This window comes from Lissotriton helveticus, chromosome 11 (assembly GCF_964261635.1).
Source record: "Lissotriton helveticus chromosome 11, aLisHel1.1, whole genome shotgun sequence".
Classification (NCBI taxonomy): domain Eukaryota; kingdom Metazoa; phylum Chordata; class Amphibia; order Caudata; family Salamandridae; genus Lissotriton; species Lissotriton helveticus.
Genome location: NC_136072.1, coordinates 1,068,260,332 through 1,068,281,482, shown reverse-complemented (window position 1 = coordinate 1,068,281,482; position 21,151 = coordinate 1,068,260,332). Strand labels below are relative to the sequence as shown.

Genomic DNA, 21,151 nt, shown 5'->3' with positions numbered 1-21,151 from the left:
TAGGGAGGCTTGGATGAAAAAGCCTGAAGCTCACTCACCCTACGGGCAGATGTTATTTTCATTAGAAGTGCTGTCTCGATGGAAAACAACGGGACATGGCAATTGTGCAATAGCTCAAAGCGAGCACATATGAGATTCATGAGAACTGGATTGAGATTCCACTGTGGCCTGATAAAGGGAGTAGGGGAGACATACGTACAAGACCTTTCAAAACCCATTTAAAATAGGGGACTTGAATAAAGAGAGTTTTTTTAGGCAGCAGCAAAAAGTGGAAAGAGCAGAAAGATATCCCTGGAGAGTGCCTGGAGCAGAGCCCTGCTGGGCAAGGATAAGAATAAAGAGGAGAAAATCAGAAAAAGATACCAAAAGAGGATCAATATACCTTTCTGTACAATATTTTACAAATCCTTGCAAACAGCAGGCATATACCATTTAGGTGGAGGACTGCCTGGCTGCTAAAATAACTTAACAGAATTCGGGAGGAGGGTCAAAAGCTATGAACTATTGCCGCTCAATCTCCACGTAGGTAGGTGGAGAGTTGACAAGTTCTGGTGGAGGACCCTCCGATGCTGCTGTGAAGAAGACCCTCCCGAAGGGGTAGCCTGATCGGAGAATTAATGCTCATTCGAAGAAGCTCAGGATACCAGATTCTCTATGCCCAGTCCGGAGCCACATGAATGACTTGGGGCTGGCCGTTCTTGATCTTCTTGAGAACTCTGGGCAGAAGTGGTACAGGCGGAAAGACGTACAGGAGGTCTGAGCTCCACCTGCAACGAAAAGTGTTGCAGAGCAATAGCCATTTTAGAAACTCCAGTACACAAAACTGCTGACTTTGCACATTCTCTTAGGAGGTGAACAGATCTAACCAAGACGCTGCCCTCTATTGAAAGGGACCACCTCGGACTAAAGATGTAATTCATGATCCGCTAGGCATCAAAGGCTGAGTTTGTCCGCCCTGGCATTCAGAGAACCTGGCAGGTGTTGAAACACCAGGGTTATGTAATGCTGTTCCAGCCAAGCCCAGAGGTGTAGGGTTCTTGACAAAGGGTCCACAACCCCACACCACCCTGCTTGTTAGAGTACCAAATGGCGGTCATACTTTCCGTGAACACTTGCACCAACTTTCCCTCAACAGAGGGAAGAAATGCTTTCAATGCTAGTCGGATTGCCCGAAGCTCCAACAGGTTATTGTGGAGCCCCGACTCCGCCAGAGATCAGGGTCCTCTGATCTCCACCTCACCCAGATGGCTGCCCCACTCCAGGTGTGACACATCTATCACTACTGTGAGATATGGGTGGGGAAAGCAGAGGGGTGGGGAAAGCAGAGGGTTCGTCAACCACCAATGCAGGCCTTTTGCCATTCTCGCCGAGATCCGAACCATGTCAGAGAGATTCCCCTGATGATGCACCCTCTGAAATTTCAGGTCCCACTGCAGAGGCCGCATATACCATCTGGCATAATTCACCAACAGGATGCAGGAGGCTATTAGTCCTAGCAGCCTCAGAATTATTCTCACCAAAATGCAGAATAGAGGCTAAAATATCAGTATCATAACCTCAATATCCTGGACTTGCTGCTTGGGAGGATAAGCACGAAACCGCACTGTGTTCAGAAAAATTCCTATGAACGAGAGAGTCTGAGATGGAGTCAGGCAGGTGTGACTTCGGCCCGTATATAGTGAACCCCAGAGAATGCAGGAGATCTGCAGTCGTCTGGAGGAGGGAAACAACAGTCTGGGGTGAGGACGTCTTTAACAGGTAGAGAAAAACTGAAACACCTAACCTGAGCAGATGAGCTGCATCCACCGCCATCACCAAGGTGAACACCCGATGGGCACTGGTAAGGCCAAAGGGTAGCACAGTGAACTGAAAATGCTCCGGACTTATCTTGGATCGCAGGTAACGACTGTGAGCCCGCAGAATCGGGAGGTGAGAATACACATCCTACACGTCCAATGCTACTAGTCAGTCTCCTTGGCAGACAAGACCTGAGCCACCGTGAGCATCTTGAATTTCTCCTTTTTGAGGAAGAGATTGATGGTCCGGAGGTCCAGAATAGGATGGAAGCCTTTGTTCTTTTTTGGTAACAACCACTGCCTACATCTGAAATTGGAACCTTCTCTGTAGCCTCCTGTGCTCGGAGAGCTGTAACATCCTCTTGGAGCAAAAGCAGATTATCCTCCACCAGCTATTCTTGAGTTGGCAGTAAAGTAGGAGGAAAAAACAGAAAAGGAAGAGATAGCCATCCCGAATGATCTGCAAGACCCATTTACCTGATGGACAGCCAGCAGAGGAGATGATGTTGAATTTTCCCTATAACTGGACTGCCATGATCTTGCAAAACCAAACTAGGAAGGCTTGGAGGATGAAGCTGCTGAGGTGTGGGTGGCGGGTGACTTCTGGCTACTATTTCCTCTAGGTCGAAATCTACTGTGTCCACATCCTCACACAACTTGGACAGTCTGCGCAGGACGGTGGCTCGGGGATGGCAGATGCAGTTGAAAACTCCTTCCATTGCCATGAAAGAGACGAAAAGCAGACTGGGAGAGAGGTCTTACCAAGAGGTCCAAGGTCCTGGTCATAGCCAGTGAGTCCTTGAAGGGCTCCAGTGCAGAGTCTGCCCTCTGTGCAAAGAGACTAGTACCATCGATGGGCATGTCCATAAGGATGGCCTGGACATCCCCCAAGAAGCCAGATGTTCTCAGCCAGGCATGGTGCAGACAAAACAGCTCTGTCTTGTGACTCAGTCGTATCCAGACTACACATGATAGTGAACACTGCCGCATCTCTCCCATCTTTTACTGCTTGGGAAAGCACAGTCCGGGCCTCCTCCAGAGCCTGTGGCAGCACTTGGGTGACTGTTTCCCATAGGATGTGTGAGAAATAGCCCAAAAGGCTTGCGGTGTTCACCGACCGCAATACAAGGCTGGTGGAAGAAAACAACTTTTTCCAAGTGTATCCAGCCTCTTGGATTCCTTGGCCGGGGGAGTGGAAGGAAAAGTGCAGTGGAATGTTGAGGCTCGAACTACCAAGCTCTCAGGGGTGGGGTGTTGGCTGTGGAAACTTGAATCAACTGGTGCAGGGCGATGGTGGTGTACTATTGTTCTGTTCATAGGAGCCCCCTCGGCTAGACTTGGACCAGGTGCCTCTAAGGACAACCATGAGTGCCTCTTTGGAGGGCAAAAGGTGTTTGGATGAGGAAGCCCCAGGTTGATACACTTCGGTCAAAAGGTGTGTCTTGACCTGCACCGAGGGCAGCTTCAGGACAAAGACCTCCGTGGTCCTCTTCACCACCATAGCATGAGATGTCCCCTCCTCCATAGCCACAGTAGGCCGAGCGATCATACACGCATCTGGAGAGATGTAAAGTCCACTGGCCTTTGCAAAGCTCCTTATACCAGTTGAAATCCTCACAAGGAGCCTCTGGTGTTCTAAAGGGTCCATACACCCCTCCCATTCTTCTCCCAGGCGTGAAAGTTCTTTAAAAGCAACAACGCAAAACCTCTGGGCTTTGTCGGCCCCAAAGTCGACGACGACTGACGTTGATCCGATTCTGAGTCATCGGGTATCACAATGGGGCTGGCACCACTGGTGGGCGTCGCTGGGAGCATCGACTTTAGGACTAGCACCGGGGAATGTCTGGTTGGCACGCCCAGCACCAACCCGGATCCGAAATTGGATCCACTTGACCCCACCTGTGCCAAGGCCGGAGCAGTCTGTGTGAAACCTGATGGGGTCTCCACCGACCCATAGGGCCTGAAGGCGCACCGGAGAGGTCGGCACACTAAAATACTCGGCCAATGGCCTTGTAAAATTCTCTAACTTGTTCGGGGGATGCTCCAGCTCCCGGAAATGGGGGGAGGTGTGGAGTCGGACTGAGCAACGATTTCGTTTAACCGTTCCTGGAGCGTCGATGCTTCCCACCCGTCTTGTAGACGGACGACTTTCGAGGCGAAGTCGAAGTCCATTTGGACTTCTTCTTATGCTACTTCCCCATGTGTCCTGAGGACCTTGAGTGCGACGAAGAGAACTTGGGTCTGCTTGGAGCGATCCCCATGACCTACTCTTCCTCGATCTGGACTAGGACCTCCAAGGAGTCACACTCGATGGGGCTGAAATACCGGGCTGCAAGGAGCTTCATAGACCACTCCCTCAAGGCCTTCGGCGCTATGGCCCGGCAGTCCGAGCACGACTTCAAGCCATGGTCAGGCTCGAGACACCATAAGCATAGAAGATGGCCCAGTGACAGGCGCCACATGGCTTGAAACATACCCGTTTAGAGGTCATCTCTTGACACACAAGAAAAAACAAAAGGTTGGAAAAAGCCTGGTAAAAAGAGACAGAGAGGTAGCTATTCTCCGGATCAGCGCTAACCGGCACGGAAGCAAAAGAATAGATGTCCTCGTGCCTGTAACAAACGACAGCAATGATGCTGACGACATCACGCACAGCCGAACTGAGCCACCTGACAGCATGCAGGGGTATTACTCATGCAAACGTTTCTGGATCTCGTCTGATGCCTAGAAAATTCAAAGGTAAGGAATCTGCAGCTAGAAGTCTCTATCAGATAAAATAAATATTTGGGGTCAGATATCCTATTTAGAGACGATGAGTCCACAATGCATTTAATTTCTCTTCTCAATTAGTATGCCTCAATGTGGCAATGACACTTGGTGCCACAAAAGCCCCTAATGGCCTTTGTTATCATCATCTATTAGACCCGATTGGTTTCATCTTTGCCCCACTGGTCATGGTGTAGTGTAGTTCCTATATTCCCAATAGGCTCTGCGCATTGGAATAATATATCCTATAGTTCAGACGTAGGACTGAGGTCTACTAGGTCTCTATCGAATATATTAGACTTAATTGTGAGTGCCAGCTAGCTCAGAGGTCACTAGAAACTTTCTCGAATACATAAGAAAGGATTAGTTTCTGACAACCGCATAAACATGACAACTTTGTTTCCCCAAGATAAAACTGATCATCAGAGTCGTGGAAACAATAGATAGATATTTCACTCAGTCAATCGTGCATGCTTCGTTTCACTAGAGGTGCAGAGAAATAGATTGACAGGTGTTTTCAATAAAAAGGTTCTATTGAACAGTCTACTTTCTCAAGCATAAGAAATGAACTGCTACAATCGTAAAACTGGTTGTAAAATATAATGCATACAGTATAAAGAGTAGAACAAAATAATACTGTAAGAGTATTGTATGGTTCCTAAACCATAGATAAGTACATACATAAATAACAGAGTCTAAAAGTACTCAACTGGTACTTCTAAAATACGCCTACCCCGATGTACCTAACCTAAGCTTAGTACAAGGGACGAAGTAAGTGAGGTGTAGCATAAATATAGTATTCTTTTGCCGAGAATCTGTCCAAGATTTCTATTAGGGTCTAATCAGCTCCGTCCCTTAGTTTGGAACGAAGGAGGTCAGGCTCAGGACTCGATTTCATAACAACCCGCAAGGGTAGCTTGGAAACACTGGAGCTGGATTTCTCGGCAGGAGAAAAGACAGCGTCTCTCTCAGTACGTCTGCTGGAGGGTCGGCTTCCTTCGGCACTTGCAGTAGCAGGGCGCATCGGGCAAGTAGATGGTCGAACTGCTCCAAACCACTGTGTGTTTGTTAAGGCAAGTGTGGGCATATTTATACCTTGAAGTTGCCGAGTTTGACGTAAAGGTGGACATAATAACGTCATTAAAGACTCTCGGTTCTTTGAAAACTCCATGAGTTCTTGGACAAGTCAGTTCTCGAGCAAGGGAAAGTCCCTAGCTGCTGAAGCCGAGTTTTCCAAGAAATCGTTGTAGATTTTCGGAACTAGTGGAAGTAGCCCTGCCGTATTTGGACTGCATGAGCTATGTCTAAATATGGTTATGATTCTTATGCCTACATAAGGACATAGTGATTTATACCTATATAAGGGCATGAATCGTGAAATTTACAATAGTGTCCTAAAATGGTTTACAACACCCACTCCACGCTATTATGTTCATCTAAGAGTAAATACTAAAACATAGAAGCCAGTGTATGTGTTTTTACAATCCCACCCAAAAAATACATGAAATGTATTTTAAAAAATGGTCGTACACAAAATGAGCATTTGTACAGTATGCATCTAAAAGCAATGATTTCATTGTAAGCATATGATATGATATTAGAAATGCTAACCAAATGAATCGCGAAATTTACATTTATGAAATGGCTCTAGATACAGAAGAGAAAGTCGAGACCATCCCATAGCAGAATATACAAGCTAGTATGATTTGTGCATTAGGTAAATATTGTTTCTAGGAAGTAGTCAAAGAATTCTTGTTCTCTAAGAATAGTTCTACTTTAAGCAGATGTGACAAAGTTCAGTCTGTTTTGGAAAAATGTCAAATTAAATTGTAGTGAAATAGAGTTCCAAACTTGGAAGCTTTTATTTTGAAAAAAGTGAAGGTCGAATTTCAGAGTTCAAAAGAACGCTGTGTGATAATTTCAAAAGTTATTCTCGCTGTCAGGAGAAAACATTAAGTCATCAAGGCTGGCAAAGAAATCGTCTACCACGGTAGATGAAAGTTCAATTACTTCATTAAGAAGATCAATTGTACACAGATGTGAAGCATCGCCGTCAGCGTCAGCCGCATTAGCTATGTTCATCATAGCCGATGGTCCGCGTATCTCACCTCCAGTTGGATTTGCCGGTGAGATCACAATGAATGCCGTCATCAGGATTGGTAGCCGTTGGGGCAACAACACATGAGCTGTTACCGGACCCAGTAATGCGTCAACATCCGTTGGCATAGCCAATGGTAGTGTTAGACAAATATCTAACACGCATTCTTCACCACAAAGCAGGCATCGTAGAACAGGTAAGATGCAATCTTGCCAGATTGGTCTGAATGACAGGAACCATCTGGTATTCAGATCTCTCAAACGAGCCAAGCCAAGGATCTGTGTTATTCTCTCATGATACCTCATGGCCTGGAGCGCATCCTCCATGCTGACTTGGGCATCGCTGGTGGCCGGATTTGCCATAACGGAGCAGGAGAATTAAAAATAAGATCCCTGCTACGAGTCCCAAAATGAGAGGCAGGCCGCCGAACACAAAGTGTACGAAGTTAGGAAAAATGCCCAGGACTGCTTCAAAGGGTGCTAACAATTCTGAAAAAATCGTCTTAAATACATGTGCAATACCGCTGGTATCAGACATGTTAAAGATACGACCTAACATTTCTGTGAAATGTATTGGGCAGTTTGTTGATAATAATGCATGTATCTCTGCAGAGGACCTTGCAACTTGCAGATCATACGTCTCTCTGGACAAGGTCAGTGGCACAGTTTTTTGCAAAAGAATGGCTTTCATTCTGCTTAATATATAAATCACCATGGGGTGACCCAGTATCCCTCAGAACCTGGGCAATACAATTAATGTGTGAACGTTCTCATATTATGGACAAAGTTCGTGCCCTCCAGACAATAGTCACAGGCCTTGCAATTGCCACACTTGTGGTGGCCAGTCACTGGAGGTAGGTTAAGCATCTCTCTCAGATCTGGTTGTTTAGGGGGGTTCAAGAAGGCTTTGACAACGGTATCTTTGATATTCCTGCCCCTTTTGAAAGCAAACAAAGGTTGTTGGGAAGTTTGTAACTCTCCTTGGACCAAATTCCAATACTTTTTAATGATCTTCTGTATTTCTGTACTTTTGCTATTGTACGTGGTGACGCATACAAAGCCACCAGTTTCTTTTGTCTTGTCTCTTGTTTCCAGCAATGCTTCCCTTGGCTGATACCATGCGCGCTTCTTCGCACGCTTCAACAATCCTGCCGGGTATATCAAAGATACCGTTGTCAAAGCCTTCTTGAACCCCCCTAAACAACCAGATCTGAGAGAGATGCTTAACCTACCTCCAGTGACTGGCCACCACAAGTGTGGCAATTGCAAGGCCTGTGACTATTGTCTGGAGGGCACGAACTTTGTCCATAATATGAGAACGTTCACACTCACACCATTTACTAACTGTAACAGCACGTTAGTTATTTATGCAATTGTATGTCCTTGTGCTTTGATCTACGTAGGACAGACAAAACAGAAGGTGAAAACCAGAATCATGCAGCACATGAGTATAATTAGATGTCAGACTGTGGGGGCGCCATTGGTAGAACACTTCCAAATGCACGGACATAAACCGGAAGACATCAGGTGGAGGGTCCTAGAGAAGTTAATTCCCAGCCCAAGAGGGGGTTCAGTTACCAAGTCACTTAATTACAAGGAGTGTAGGTGGATTCACGCTCTTAATACTGTACAGGAGGGACTGAATGAACGGGAGGAGACAGCCAGACAAATGGGTCAACTTTAGTAATTCATAGTTCCTCGCATTCTCAGCATACATGTATGAATATCCAGGGATTACACAATTTCCTAGAAATCCTGAGATCTGATTTTAATCAATTTTGCAATTGTCAGAACTGTGATGTATATTGAGGAATCTTTCTTAATAAGATGATGTTTTATGCGTAACACGTAAAAAATCACTGCTGGTAGTGGTATGTGCTTGGCGGTAATCAATTGTTAAATATATAGAAATCGCTAGTGTGAGACATAAGTATAACCTGTGGAGTTATTTCATAATGATAATACATGACAGAATGAATTGTAATATTTATGCACAATGTTATGCTATGGACACATGAAATACACTTGCACGGTCTGTTATGTTCATTACACGAGCGCCAAGCCAAAGGCCAGTAGCGTGCACGGTTGCTTATTACTCAATTGACCAATGATAGCATATGAGCAGATGCATATGTATTGAGCCGAAATGCACGTTTGCTTATTACTCAATTGACCAATGATAGCATATGAGCAGATTTATAGGTGTTGAGCTGAAATGCATTAGCCCGATGTAATATGGACAAATGAAATACACTTGCTTGCTCCGCTATACGAACACCAAACGAGGCTGGTAGCACGATTGGTTGCCGAGTAACGGAACAAGGCGTCCATGAAATGCACCAATGCCGCCTGCATCTGTTCCAACGTGAGCGGGTCGGTCGCGTAGCAACCCTCCCACGCTGACGTGATGAGACGTCCTCGAGATTTAGGCAACTGGAATGAGCCGGCGCTCAGTTCTGGGACGCCACAGAAGCAAACTGCGCGCTCTGTCCTGTCAAAGGAGACAATCTGAACTTTGAAATAGGTAAGAGGCAACAGAATGCAAATTTTAAAAACGTACGAACCCCATATAGACGATAGCTGTTTTATCGCGATGCTGATCGAATACACCGCTTTATTGCAGATCGTCTCAATGATAAGGCGAACTTGACTAGAAGGAATCACTAAAAAGCCTAAAAGAATATCCCAGTGGGAATTTTGATCAGTTACAAGGAGAACTTTGTTCAGCTACTAGGTGAGCATGAATTAATTCGATGAAGGGTGTTTGCCTCATGTACAAGAAAACTGTAACACTCTGAAAATGGACTAATGTCCCTTATTAATCCAACAGATATCAGTAGCTCCTGAAATTCAGTTTCTGCAATCCTTTGGGGTCAAGTATACGGAAACCCCGAGGTGAGTGAATGAATAATATGATTGTCACTCACCGCTCACATTGCTCCCCTAAATCCTTTCTAAAAAATCCTTCCTTTAATCCACAGGCGCTCTCACCACTTCCCCTTGTCCTGAAGAAGACCCGCGCTAGACCCTCAATTAAGGCGTCTCACAGGGTCGAAACGTCGACGATAATAATAACATTGGATCAGTTGAATACCCAGTTGTGATGCTTGACCCATTGAATGGATTACTGGGTTAATTACGATTACCAACTCTAAACTGGCCAAATAAGACAATTCTACCCCTCCTTTCTTTTTCACTCACTTGTACATAAGCACGTTCTAATGTCACGAATATTCACATGATGTCACACCTCACCTAATTTTAATGTGCGCCGTTTGTTATAAATTGTGAATAAAATATGTATATACAGGGTAAGAATGGAAGAAAAAATGAAATTCATGGATTAAAAGTAATTGATCACCCTGATTTTTGATTTTTGTTGAAATTGGATTTAAGTTGGGAGCAAGCTCTGTACTTAGAGCACAGTCCGAAGTAGTTGATGGACTCCGTTGAACAATGATGAGATAAATGCATTTTTTGAAGTAATCGCTTTTCATACCCGACAGAACCATTGTTTGATATTAATTCATTCTGCTTAAAGTATCAATTCGTATAGAAGAGATGTTCAGGGAAGGCCATAGTGGTGACTCCCCGTCTGTCTTGATTTTAGGAAACAATACTTGCATACAACAAGTGACCCTGGCTGACACACTAACGAGATAGCCTATTCCTGGCATCATTCCCCAACAGCTGTTATCATTTAACATAATGTAGCTACCATTGGAAGCTGCCAAAAAACTGGATCTATCACCGCTGTGGGCGAACCTTGCAGGTGGCAAGAAAGGTTATTGGAAGAACCCCCGTAGGCTCCGTGTAAATTAATACCTTGACACAATAGTGTACCGCCTACTGAGTTTTTACCATTTTTACCACTAAGAAATACCTCCTTTCCCCCACTCCAATATTTGTCTGTGTATGGTAAATCCCAGGTCGACTTAATGTATTCTTTACCCAACCTTTCATACAGGCCTGCTGGTATGTGTTTTAAGCAATACTGAAACTGGAAAGTCATCACTGATATCGTGATGGTGCCATGTATTATCCATTCAACTGATGGTTTCTCAGAAACGGTCAAAGGTAATCTCTCCAGGTTTTCTATGCTCAGCACCGTATAGTCTGCTCCCTTCTGTACCAACGAGATTTGTTTATCTGTAAGGTTAAACACAGTAAACAATGACGTAGTGTTGATTAAACGCCAAGGCACATAGCCAGAACAAAAGGTTTTGCAACGTCAAGCCTAACAGCATTATAGAACGTAATTGAGACTGGCCATGTTATAACATTAGCAAGTCCGGTTCTATTATGTCTATGGCAGAGGATACAATGCTGTCCAAAGAATATATTCTGGATGAAAGAGTTGTTAATCCATTGTCAACTACGGAAAGTGCTTTCTCTATATTAATACGATCAATTTCTCGTATTCTTTCAGCTGTTTCCATTTGCGTGACTTTCCATGCTTCATTGTATGCAGCGTATATACCGGCATATATGAAATGTTTATGACGTGGATTACGAGGTCCCAGTAAGACTTCTCGTACATCAACGCCATCTTTAAGCAAAGATAAGTGTTGTTTTATTTCTGGAAGTGTAAATTTCTGCAGCCACTCAAGGCATAGTTTTCCTACACTATAAGTTGTTATTATCCCTGGATGTTGTCTTGGGATATATCTTGGATCTGGCCGAGTTACTGTAAACCCTTGTGTCTTGTTCAGGAATCTATCTTGACAGTTATTCGTGTCTGTGGGCCAGATTAACCATTTTTCCCATTCAGGATTTGTTCTGTTCTGTTGTAAAATATAGTTTACGTCTACCTCCTCACCTGAAGTTAAATTACTATCAGGTGGGGGCTTAGGTATGGACGGTTTGTTTAAATCTTTTATCTTAGCAATGCCAAGACAAGATGTCTGTTGAACTGTGTTATTTAAAAACATCATTTGTTCTGGGATGATGCAGGCTCTGAACAATGCTTCTAAACCGTGGTCCTGCCAGTCTTTTGTGCCCCAAATAGTTTTTGTCTCAATTTTGTCTTTCCAAAAGTCAAAGCCTAAGGTGGACAATTGAGCATAAAAGGCCGCAGAATAAATGTGTTTAGTATTCATCAATATACTTTTCATGCCTGTCTTCTTAACATTTTTAAAGTAAAAACTTTCTGGATTGGTAACATTGAAACCTGTAAAATATAGAACATTTCTAATAAATGTTTTAGAACTACCTTTGGAGGTGTTAGGCAATGTTCCCATTGATTAGAAGTTAAAACATTTCTAGGGTTTGCAGATTTATGCAAGTAATGATGGGCAAAATGATTAAAACAATATATTTCTTCATAATTTGATGAACCTTCTAAGTATTCATGTTTTGTAAATTTAGCTGACATTTTTAAGTCTGCCATCATATTATTAACAGTTTCAAAGTCCCAATCATCAGAAAATGTGCTGGGTGAAATGAAGTCACTCAAGGAGACCTTAAATTGGTGTGGAATTTTCAGCAGCTCGACAGGGCCATAAATGTCATAATCAGTTATATCCCAAGCTATTCCACCAGGTAGAGGAATCGCTGTGATGTTCACTGATGGCAGGTCTCGTTGTTGACGATGAGATGATTTGTGTGGCTTCAGGAGCAAGTTGATGTTCTTACTTACTGTGTCCATTTTAATGTGTTTTCCATCTATCAGCTTTCCCAAACTTAAAACAAGAATGAGCCATAGCAGGAGATAAAATACACCTAATCCAATCCAAAATTCAATCCATGGTGAAACCAGACATATTTTTGCAAGCTCTTGACCAAGTTCTGTTAATTTTTCCTTGAAAGTTTTATTTGCTGGCGTAGTTTCAGGTTCACTGGGATCCTCAGAAAAGTTATCAAAGTTGATAAAATAGCCAGAGACAGTTCTGTCAATAGTTGGTATTGCATCCGGAATCTCTGAAATCGCTGGAGTTGTTTGTTCCCTTGACATGTTTGTATAGTCAGATGCTACATCATTGTAGATGGGAGTTTCTTGAAAACTGTTATTTGGGTTTCAAGAGGCACAAGGTCTATGGCTTTGTTGCATAGTCCTTCTTTTCTCACTTTAGAATCTTCAAAGCTGATGAGTCTTTCAGTTTGAATCTCTTGGATAGTAGCAAGATTTGGTCGTCTGCTACATCTTGGGAGCCCACTGGGCCTACTACTTATTATCGGCCACATGGTGTGGTTTTACCAGGTCATTGATACAGACCGGTTCTCCTTTCTTCCAGCAAGAGGTGGCAGTAGCACTGTTCTTGATCCGTGGATTGCTAGTACAGGTACTGGTTTTCTGTAAGAAGGCCCAAATTCCTTCTTGTCCGCTATTTTCTCCCTGACCAGATCCCCAATCTTTGGAATCCAGACAGGTCTTGCTGGGACAGGTAGTTTTTCTTCAGTGGTCCTTGGCTTGTCACTGGTGTTGCTTAGACTTCTTCTTGTTTCTTTTAAGTCCTGAAAAACAGCCAAACGATCTTTGATATCAAAGGGTTTTTGTTCCACCACTGAAGTGTGACGATCAAGATCTTCCACCAACATTCTAGTACCAAAAAAGAGTTCATATGGAGTGATTCCACCCAGAGAATTTCTTGGCAGGTTATTAAGACTACGTTGGACATTTATTAGATGTTTGACCCACCCATCACCCGAACCTAACACCCTAGCTGTTATAGATTGCTTTATGTCACGTTTTTTTCTCTCCACAACCGAATTTCCCTCAGGATGGAATGGACTGGAAAATCGCAATGCAATGCACAAACTGGCCATGGCCTCCTTGTAAGCCCTAAAGCTAAATGCAGGACCCTGGTCAGAATGTAGCGTGCCGATTGCGTATGTGCCGATAAAGACTCGCAAATCTTTTATAACAGTTTGGGCGTCAGCCAAGCGCTGAGGCCACATCCAAATGAATCTTGAGCATGAATCCACTGCGACCATGATATATTTATAGTTGCCATCCCTTTGTAAGGGACCACAGTGGTCCAGGTAAACACACGCTTGTGGTTTATCTGAAATCAGAAGGGGTGTCTGCGCCTGGCGTTTCACTGTTGAAACTTTAATTTTCTAGCAATTTTCACATTCCAAAACATAGTTTTTGGTTTGTTTTCTCATGCGCGGCCACCAGTATCGCTGTTTTAATAATGAAACTGTGTCGGAAACACCTGCGTGTGCAGAGGCAAGCCCTTCATGTGCTGCTAAGATTAGTCCTAACCTGTGTTCCATGTTTGGGATTGCTCTATCCCCCACTCCAGTGATTCGAGCAAAAGCAACATTATTTGCATCAGTTATATTTGAGTACTTGAGTGGATAACCTTTTGGTAGTGTTTTACCACCGTCTTTTATTGAAGCAGTGACTGCTTGCATTATTTTGCTCTCTATTTTCGTTTTTGAACGAGTAATTGCAGCTAGAGAAGCCGTTTGCACAGCTGCCTTTGCGGCTTCATCAGCCAATGAATTCCCTTCAACGTGAACGCCATCACGCTGATGACTCAGTGTATGGATCATGTGAGTCTTTTGTAGTTCTTTTTGTAAAAGAACTACTTGTTCCCAAAGCATTTTATGCTTGATTGTGCCACCTTTTGCGTCTTTAAAACCATTTTGAACCCAGTTCTGCAGATATTCATTGTAAGACTGGACGCAGTAATACGAATCGCACACTATAAGTGTGGGGAATTCGCGATCGGTATTTTCAAGCGCCATCTTGAAAGCCTATAGTTCAGCTCGCTGAGCTGTACACTCTCCTAAAGATTGAGTTTTTGTGACCATAGGTCGGAATTCACCATCGCGCCAGCAACCTTTAACAATCGCGCACGCTGCACTATAAGCTTGTTTACCCCAAATTGTGGGCTGTGCTGATCCATCTGTATATATTATACAGCCGTAATGTTCTAGAGGTAGAATTTCAGTAGGCAGAGGACATTCTTGTTCGTATTGGAGAAATTCTTGTGTCTTCAAGTAAGGGTCAAAAACGTATTCAACGTCTGTCGCAGCAAGAGAATTAACCCATTGTATCCATCTTGGATGTAGAGCTTTTGCATTTGGAATGCTAGCCTTTGTCACTGCCTCTAAGGCAGGTACAGGTGTAACGACTTTAATGCGTTTACCCTGTGCGAGGGCTCTCTCCTTTGCTACCGCAGTTTGAACCGCTGTCAGAATTTTTTCTGTTGAAGTGAATTTCATTTCAGCCTGTGTGTACAAGTGTGACTTGTAAGCTATTGGTATCTTTTCCCCTTCATTAAAGGTTAGGTATGTGAATCCGCATCTCCGTGGGATGATTCGGATTACAAGGTTGCGTACATTGTCGCGTGTCTGTAAAGGTTTTGTTGCTAACATGTCAGTTTGCACTGAACGCAAAATTTCTGTGTGTGTTTGAGTCCAATTAGTTGATTTGAAATCAGGTTTGATTAGTTCGTAGAGAGGTTTAACCCTTTCTGCGTAATTCAAAATGTAAGTTCTTCCGAAGTTTAGGAATAATAAAATTGACTGCAAGTTTTTCAGCGATTTTGGAGGTTGGAGCAGCGCACATTTTTCTAAAAAGTTTGCTGCCAGGCTTTTGCCTTCACTTGAAAGTTCGTATCCCAAGAATAGGACGTTGAGGTGGGCAATTCTTGATTTTTTAAAGTTGAATCTATACCCTTCAGAGGCGAATCCAAGTATTATGGTGTTCACCCTGTTCAAGTGCCTGTTCAAATCATCATCTGTAAGATAGATGTCATCTACATAACTCTGCTACTCTGGCTGAAAATAACCCTGGACTATTCTTGAATCCTTGGGGGTGACGGCAAAATTGACCTATGTTCCCATTATTGAGAAAGCGGTCAAATACCTGCTTTCTGGTGCGATATTTTGACAGAAGAAACCGTTTGAAATGTCTAATGTCGTTTTGTATTTTTTGCGAACGATGTTATTCATCAGTGCTGCTCTCTGTGCATTTTGTACTGCAAAAGTTCTGCAACTAGAGTTTAAATGTCTGTAATCCAAAACTAGATGATATGATTCGTCTGGTTTAGAGACAGGAAACAAAGGATTGTTCATGGACGAGGTGCATGTTTCAATCACCCCTGGTATTCAAGTTGATCTAAGATCTCCCTGACTTGTTTTTTAGCTTCCTGCTTTACTGGGTACTGCCTCTGAGCAGTAGGTTGTTTTTAGCTGGATTTTATGGTGAGGAGAGACCTCATCCCATCCCACATGTTTTGTATATAATGCTGGAGCCTGGGCCACAGCCCATTTTCTGGCATAGGTGTATTGTTTATGAATAGGAATATGATTAGAGAAGGTTGGCATAATTATTTCTTCGCCATGTGGGCACTCCCTGACAAATTCTGGTGGCCAGTCTTTTTCAGACAGAATAATATCATAACCCTTAGATAGTTTTTCCCAAAAGAGTGCTTTTATTTTTTTAGTTTTGTCCCCCTCTATCCGGAGTGTTACTTCATATAACTTATGCGGTACACTAACTCTCGTGTCTGCAGTTTCAACCTGAATGCATTCATTCAGATCCATGGTCTCCAGATGATCTTTGAGGATCCTGCGAGCTATGGTGACCTCTGCAGCGCTGTCCAGCATTGTCTGGGCCCACTCCCCCTTCTTGAGTTGTGTCCTCAAGATCCTCGGCATGTCTGATTTTAATAAATGCTACCTTCTTTTTGGAAAATTGAGTTTTGATATTTTTTGGAACGTGTTGATCGTCTTTGGACTTCACACGTTCTTATTTGTGTTCTGATCATACTCTTCTTTCTGATTTCTGCGAGGAAGTCTGAAAGGTACTAGAGGATCGTGTATCAGTATCTTGATATCTATCAGGTTTCTTAAATTATCCCTATTTCTAAGGTTTTATCTCTTTTCAGAGTGCTCCTTTTGAGGAGATCTACCTCTGGACTGAGAGCGCTTCTCTTTAGGAAGTGGCTGTCTACTATATTCCCATTTCTTATTAGGAGTAGTTAGATTATTTTTGATGAAAACTTTTTCAGGATTTTCTGTTAGTTCAGGCTTTACAGGTTTCCCTCCCAAACTATCTCTTTTGATTTTTCATAGGATTTTATAATAATTCTGGCAAGTTCATACGGTTGCTCAGTAATATCGAGTTCTTTTAATTTTTGGGGGATTCCCACGGATGCTGCTTCACCTTTAATGTTAGCTAATAAGATAGCTGAGACCTGTTTGAAATCTTTCAGTAATTTCATACCAAGATTCAAAGCTGGTTCTGGACCGTATTAATTTTGAATCTGTCTCAAAACGTCTGGTATTACCACCATAAACGGGACACCATGTGAATTTGAGTAAATTGAAGCAAAAACTGTACCCCAAGTGTCACAGTCCTCCACGTGTGGTGCAATCCCCATTGGTAAATAGATTGTTAGAGTCCTGTGTTTCTCATGAGGTGTACTATCGGGAAATACTGTCTCTATTTGAGTAATTTTCTGGGCTAACCAGAATGGAATTTGTTCCCTTTTTGCAGGCAATTTACCGATTACTGACAGTATAGTCTGTGGTGTGATTTTGTTTGTGCTCCCCTGAGGAGGGGTGTGCTGTGGAATTCTTATAGCAGGTTGGACTGTTAAAGTCCGCATGACATATTGTACCAATTGTCTATGTATTTTAATGAATTGTTTTAGCTGAGCTAATAGTTCAGGACCTGTCATTTGTTCTATGGCAGGATGTGGTGTATAGCTGGTTAGTACCGGCCATATAGCTCTCGGTCTGTGTGCTTTTGATGTTGTAGGGCGCCTTTAAACCAGAGCTGATGCTCTTGGTAAGTTAGTGGAATTTCAACGTCCTCGAAAGGAATGTATTCCGCTGGATGTTCTTCCGTCTTGTAGAAGTGGAACACATGTGTTGTTGGATTTGCTTGCGGAAAGACAATCCATGAATAGAATACCTCTGTCTGCCGATATTCATGTGCATCTATGATGAATATAACTGTACCACCTCTCGGTGATAGGCCATTTTCTATAAGCTTTATAGCTATGGCTTTTATAAAGTTTTCCGGGATGACTATAGCATCCGCGTCGTCTTCATTAAACCCTGTAAGGTCTAAACCCGGGGTGGGCTGCTGCAGCTCCACCGGTTGCGTTGTTGTCGTTATTCGACATTGTTTAATGAAAGTTTGCAGAGCAAGTTTCAAGGAAATAAAGATAAGATGCACTATATTTTAGAACACTGTATCCTTCAACGTTGAACAAAACCAAAACTAATACATAGGAGTTTTCGTCCTACTCAGTTTATGGCGGATATTTTATCCTTTAACCCACTCCAGACATCTATTGGAGTATTTACGGGATAAAGGGGTCTCTGTGAAAAGCACAACTGAGTTACTCTAGTATCTAGCGTTAAATTAGTGCCTTACCAAACGTTGGTCGCCATGTAGTGTAGTTCCTATATTCCCAATAGGCTCTGCGCATTGGAATATTATATCCTATAGTTCAGACGTAGGACTGAGGTCGACTAGGTCTATATCGAATATATTAGACTTAATTGTGAGTGCCAGCTAGCTCAGAGGTCACTAGAAACTTTCTCGAATTTACAAGAAGGGATTAGTTTCTGACAACCGCATAAACATGACAACTTTGTTTCCCCAAGATAAAACTGATCATCAGAGTCGTGGAAACAATAGTTAGATATTTCACTCAGTCAATCGAGCATGCTTCGTTTCACCAGTTGTGCAGAGAAATAGACAGAGGGGCGTTTTCAATAAAAAGGTTTTATTGAGAAGTCTTCTTTCTCAAGCATAAGAAATGAACTGCTACAATCGTAAAACTGGTTGTAAAATATAATGCATACAGTATAAAGAGTAGAACAAAATAATACTGTAAGAGCATTGTATGGTTCCTAAACCATAGATAAATACATACATAAATACAAGAGGCTAAAAGTACTCAACTGGTGCTTCTAAAATACGCCTACCCTGATGTACCTAACCTAAGCTTAGTACGAGGGAAGAAGTAAGTGAGGTGTAGCATAAATATAGTATTCTTTTGCCAAGAATCTGTCCAAGATTTCTCTTCTGGTCTAATCAGTGCCGTACCTTAGTTTGGAACGAAGACGGTCAGGCTCAGGACTCGATTTCCCAACAACCCACAAGGGTTGCTTAGAAACACTGGAGCTGGATTTCTCGGCAGGAGAAAAGACAGCGTCTCTCTCAGGAGGTCTGCTGGAGGGTCGGCTTCCTTCGGCACTTGCAGTAGCAGGGTGCGTCATGCAAGTAACATAACATAACATGTGTATTTGTAAAGCGCACGTTCACCACTACGGGCATCTTGGCGCTGAATAACAAATGTTTGTTGTTACCCAACTCAATGGTACTCATTTTATCGACCTCAGATGGATGAAAGGCTGAGTGGACCCGCCGGGATTTGAACCTGTGACCATGAGGTCGAACACAGGCCCCTGCAGTAGACGCATTAGTCCACTGAGCCGCCAGACCCGGCAGTAGATAGTCGAACTGCTCCAAACCACTGTGTGTTTTTAAGGCAAGTGTGGGCTTATTTATACCTTGAAGTTGCCGAGTTTGACGTAAAGGTGCACATAATAAAGTCTTTAAAGACTCTTGGTTCTTTGAAAACTCCATGAGTTCTTGGACAAGTCAGTTTTCGAGCAAGGGAAAGTCCCTAGCTGCTGAAGCCGAGTTTTCCAAGAAATCGTTGTAGATTTTCAGAGCTAGTGGAAGTAGCCCTGCTGTATTTGGACTGCATGAGCTATGTCTAAATATGGTTATGATTCTTATGCCTACATAAGGACATAGTGATTTATACCTATTTAAGGGCATGAATCGGGAAATGTACAATAGTGTCCTAAAATGGTTTACAACAATGGCTAATTTCATAGACAAAGAACAGAACTTTCAAAATAAAAGAGGAAGTCTGTAGATCAGTAGTATTTCTACTATGTATAATGTGAGACAATTCAACAGGTTCAGGGATGCCAGGCAGGATAGGGACTGGGTATAAATATCACAAAAACAAATTCATAAAAATAGGTGTGACAGACTAGTTAACGTAGAAAACCAGGGTAAATCTTTTGTAGCCATCAGACCCAAACCTGAAAAACATTGGTGGAAGAGCACACCTCTCTTAATGACTACTCACAACAGAACATTTAGAACATGTTTTTGGGTTGGTTGGTAGAGCACGACATATGCATCTGCAATTTCAGCTTGTTTGTTGGCAGTTAGAGCATACGGGGTGGGATTTAAACAACTAGATGAAAGAGATGTGGAGAAGATGAAGTGAACTGAAAATATTGGTGGGCCTTGTGAGCCCGCAGGATCTGAACGTGAAAGTAAGCATCCTGCGGGTCTATCAACACCATCCAGTCTTCCGAGTTCAATGGCAGTAAAATCTGAGCCAGGGACAGAATCCTTAACTTGCCCTTTCTTAGGAACTATGGGCTAGATGTAGGTAATTTCAAAATAACGATTCTAAAATACCGAATTTTACCGATTCGGTATTTTAGAATCGTTATTTGTGATGTAGGTAAAAAATCGGTAATTTTTACCGATTCGATAAAATTCGTTATCTGCCATTCGGAATTTACCGATTTGGTATCTACCGAATCTGTACTTCCCATTCAATCCTATGGGCCTTTTGGCCCATAGGAATGAATGGGAAATACCGATTTGGTAAATACCGAATAGGAAAGGAAAGAAAAGTGAAACTTAGGAGTCAGCCAATCAGGTGCTACCGCCCACCCCCTCGCAACCAGGAAGTGGATACACCCAGGCAGCTGCAAGTAATTAGAAGCTTCTGGAAAGGCAGAGAAAGCAGAGCTGAGTCCCTGAGCCACATGAAAACTTTTTTGTGCATTTACATTTTGGAAATGGCAAGCAGCAGTGAAAAGGAACTCCCAGAGAGGAAGAGAAAAATTAAATTTAGCACCATGGAGCTGCAGGTCCTCGTGGAGGAGGTGGTTAAAGAAATTGTTTGGTAAGCAGTCCCCGACTGTGGCTGAATCTGCCAAAAGAAAGATTTGGCTGGAAATACAGTCGAAGGTAAATGCTGTAGGAGTGACTCCAAGGGACATAGATGACCTGAAAAAGAGGTGGTATGACCTCAGGAGCCTGACCAAGAAGAAAATTGCAGAGCAGCACAAAGAGGCAAACAAAACTGGAGGAGGGAATAAGTGCCCCTCCCCTGACTGAGCTGGAGGAGCTGGTGGGGTCCACCATTGAACCTGAGAGCGTCTGTGGACTGGGAGATGCAGACAGCTCAGCTAGAGCTGCCACCAGAAAAGGTAAGACGCATGCACAGCAATCACCCCCACACCATCCCCTTCCCTTTTCCCTATGTGGCAAAGTTTACCCCACTCCAGTAGAGGTAGTATTATACAGGACCAATGCATTATGGGACATGTAGTCATTGAAAGACCTACCATGTCATACAGCACAGCAATCAACAAGTTAGGCAAAACATATCAGTCATAATGAAGCTGAGGCAATATGTATAGTGTTACAGTGATAATACTTTAATTGTAGAAGCAGTGAGGCAGGAGCACAGAGC

The 21,151-nt window shown here is 43.1% G+C and overlaps 1 protein-coding gene across 2 annotated transcripts in view; it reads right to left on the bottom strand.

The window, feature by feature from the left end:
- The window catches only part of DNAH10 (dynein axonemal heavy chain 10), a 2,445,728-nt gene that overhangs the window by 1,591,172 nt on the left and 833,405 nt on the right, over positions 1-21,151 (bottom strand). The gene's annotated exons all lie outside the window — the stretch shown is intronic.